The following is a 4,334-nucleotide window of genomic DNA, read 5'->3' on the forward strand; positions in this document are numbered from 1 at the left end:
AGTGTCTGAAATCTTCTAAGTAAAGGTGGATTTTTGTTATTTTACCTGTAAGGTTTCCTGTAAAAAAAATACATGTATTTATAGATTCTAAGCAAAATGCAGGAAACAAAATATCTTGTTGTAAGTAACAAAACCCTCTCAATGGAAGGACAGTTCACAAACACTCCCCAAATGTAAAGTGCTGGCATTATGCAAGTTAAGAGGATGAGAGGTAAACTCTGACCAGAGCATATCGATGTAAATACTGTACAGATGGGGTATAACATACTCATGATAGATAAGAAATCATAGCTTCAATTGCTATTCCAATACCGTAAAAAAAAAAAAAAAAAGAACATATTACATAACCGTTTCAATGCTTGCAATGCAAATATGCATTATCAATATGCATATTTCTGAAACCAGCAGTTGAGGACCGAACTGTAAATTCAATATGTCCATTTTGTTACAGAAAAGTAACTAAAATGTATCGCCCCATTGAAGTCATACTGCATTTTGAAATAACCTCAAATTAATTAGAATTATATCAAGCACCCTTCAGGATAAAAAGAGTACTGTGTGAGGTTAAGGATTACAGTGAGAATGCAACTGAATGTTTTCTCTGTGTTTTGGATCACTGAGCCCAGAGAGTATTTAACCTCCCTATGCTTTGTAAAACAGAATTTTTATTTCTTGCAATGAGGCGGAATTCAATTAGTGTGACGTAACAGAGAGAGGTTTATGCAGGAAATCCCTCTTAAGTATAATTCACCCTCTTTCTCTCTTTACGATGGATGTTTTCTTAATCCCTTCACCACCCTATGCTGAGTGACTTATTTACATCATTATTGATTTATAATAAGAACGAACTGTCCTGATTAGCATTGTGCAAGCAAAGGATTTGGGTTGTGCACAGGAGATTACATAGGAAGTCTAGAAAGTGTTTTTGCATTTTGTATACACTTAACTGTTGTCCCAACATGTACAATATATTACATACTGTACTGTGTAAATCTCATTGTTGATGCCAGATTCCATTCTCTAGTCCTGCTTCTGTGGTTCCCAAAAGCATTTCAATGCTGCGCTGGTTGCACACATGTAATAATGATGAGTGGATTTTAATCCATCTGCAAGGAACATACATCAACCTGAACTCTAGCCAGACACAATTAGCAACCTCCGCTGCCTTTTCCTATTTGACAAAACTAATACATTAGATTATGTGAAATTAGCAATAATAGGCTGGGCTGCATTGGTGTCCATCCATTGGACCTTCTACCACTACAGTCTTGTCATCTACTGACTAGCCTAATAGGGATTAGATTATTTTTATGGAAAGAGATTAATAACGACCTCTGAAAGTACATATGGGGAGAGGAGTCTTGAGCTTTTGAGCTCCCTCACTCTCCAAAAAGAGACACTTTTCGATTGTAATTCAATTTCTCTGCCTGTTGTTTATTTCATGGCTCCCCTGTGAAGCATCAAAAGTGGATGTTCTGTCAGCCCCTAACTGTCGTATATGTTTGTCATTCACAGCCCTTGTTAAAAGAAGAAAAAAAACTCTCAACTCCTTCCCTTTCCCCCAGCCGAGAATTCCCAGTAGTAAAATTATTCCATTTAGATGGAAACTTTTTGTCACTCCCCTGTCTAAATTGGCATATCTGGCTTCTCTCGCGGAAACCAATAAACTGTGAACCCGGATGCATCTGTCAATCAAGCTCATCTTTACTGCAGCATGCCAGATGACAACAACATCCACAGGAAGAAAAAAAACATATCTGAGATCGGATGAGCTGATTGGCTCTATCAGCAAGGCATTACAAAAAGCACCTGCCATTGTATTTACTACTCAAACAATGTGTGGTGGTAAGAAGCCTAGCTTAAAGTCAGAGGTTCAAATCAACACTGAAAATGCTGAGTCTCTATCAACATCACACACTGACAGAATTTAAATATAGTACAGTATATTGATCGCACATACAAACTTTTTTCTTTGGGGGGGGGGGGGATTTGGAAAACAAGGGTTCATTCAGGAACAGATAAATACTAGGTGTTGAAATGTTGATTTACAGGGTCTAGAATGGTCCCTTTGGTAGCAAAGATGTTTAATTAATTTGTGAAAAACAATTGAATTATCTAACCCAGCCATCAGTTTCACTGGCAATGTAGTTATTTCTCATACTGAGTCAGCAGTAATTCTCTAAATGGTTTCCAGTGTTACCCCCCTTCGCTGTTGATCCATTTGGGCCAACTCAATAGACTGCTCTCCAAAAATGGAGCACAGAGACTTACCCTGTAGTGTACATTGTGTTTGGGTTTCAAATAAGTCTTAGATCACATGATTTGGTTGGTGGGTAGGATTTCTTTTTTTCATCAAAACATTTAAAGATTTACACATACACCTATTTGGTTTGCTTCAAGAGGACTGATGTAGATTACCAATAGTTATGTTATGATTCTAGATCTGGTATTTTGACTTTTGAATAGTGTAGTGTCATACTATAATCCCAACTTTGACCTAATTTATTTCTAATCATAATGTGTGCCAGTCAGCTCCAGTTTGTAGTTCTTGCTACTGGAATGTGTTTCACTTACTGAGTAATAACTTGGTCACTGGGGTGTCAAATGTACAATAAATCCATAAGGATATTGTTTGCTATGACATGCCAAAAAGGAAAAGAGAGAAAACATTATGTATATTTATGTCTCAATGCTGTACAGTATATGTGAACATCCATTTGATGTTATGAAACAGGAAACAGATCTGCTGCTTTATGTGCTGTATCTAATTGGATATGGCAATATATAATCCAATTCTCCAGTATCCATCAATTTCTGTGCTGGACCTGTTTGCATGGTGGTGTCAGTGGGGCAGCCTAGCTTGTTATGATGCCTGAGCAGCAATTATGAGGTAATTTTTGACTCTAGCTGTGTGAGGCTATCCAGGAGACACTTCAGGGGAGGTGCTTAATGAGTGAACATTGATTGATTGAACATAATAAATGCTCTGCTTGAGTGTGAATGTGTGTATGTGTGGGTGTGTGTGTGTGTGCGTGCGTGTGCATGTGCATGTGTGAGAGGGAAAGGAGGAGTCGGAGGAAAAGAGTGTAGGGCGTGCAGAGGAGGGGGTGTATAGGCATGTGTCACAGCAACATCCTTTTCAAACGCAACAATCGTCTGCTTATTAGATGTATCATTGCAGGTGACAACTGCACTCTGGGTTGGCACCTTAGTCAGATCCACTGCCACAACTAGAGCCCCTGGTCAACCCCGGCCTAAACTCGTTTAGCCTTCACTTGTAAATAATGACCCTTAATGGCTATTGTGTGATACATGATGCAATTAATGCCTAATGCAATGCGCCTTACTCAATGTTAGGAGCCACATCGCTGTGGCTGGGAGTCCCAGAGTCTGGTGAGGGTTAAGGGTCTAACCTGCATGGCCAATCAAGAGGGGGAGTTTCCAAAGGCAACAGAGGATCTTCTAATCAGCTGGGTCTGTCAGTTGGGCTGGTTGGTTGGCAACCCAGGGAACATGGAGATATTCAGAGGGAGAACAAAAAAGAGAACAAAAAACACAGTTTGATGCATCCTACCTCTTCTTGTTTAAAGCGTTTCAACTACGGTACAAAAAATGGAAGTATGAAAAAGGCAGAATCATCAACCCCATCCTTTCCCCCCCTTAACCCCGACTCCTCCCACTCCCCCCTAACCCCCACTCTCCCAACACCCAGTCACTGTCAGGCCAAACACATGATGAATTGCCCTGTCAACAGAATTCATTCAGGGACCAATTAATTCAGCAGAAATGAACTAGAGCCATCAGTCGCTGAAAAACTCAGTGCAAAGAGAGCAAAGTAGCTCTCTTTGAAAGAAAGAGAGGGAGCGAGAGAGCAAGGGGGGAAAAAGAGAAAGAGGGGGGTAAAGGGAAAGAGAGAGGGAGAGAGAAGGAGAGAGGGTGCCGAGGGAGAGCGGTGGAAGTTAGCCTGACAGGAATTGGTCATTTAATGCTTTAGCGCTCTGGAGACAGCCCCTGTCATACAGGAAGCCATGACAGGGCTCCCCTGGTACTTTATTTATTAATTATCCAGAGCAGCGAGGGGCATTTAACTGTCTCACTCCAGGCCTGTCAACTCGACTTCTTGTCATTTCCTTTCCATAAACATATCCTTTAACACCGTGCAGAGGTTAATAGAATGAAATCCACCCACCAACTGAAAAATATACATTTTCCAAGGCAATACATTACAATTCCCTCCAAAGATTTCATTTACTGCAAACTGACCGCAAGGGTTTAGGGTGTAAATCTTGGACTATTTTCTTCATAAGTGAACCGTTCACAAATCAAATCAGATG

Source organism: Hypomesus transpacificus, chromosome 13 (assembly GCF_021917145.1).
Source record: "Hypomesus transpacificus isolate Combined female chromosome 13, fHypTra1, whole genome shotgun sequence".
Classification (NCBI taxonomy): Eukaryota; Metazoa; Chordata; class Actinopteri; order Osmeriformes; family Osmeridae; genus Hypomesus; species Hypomesus transpacificus.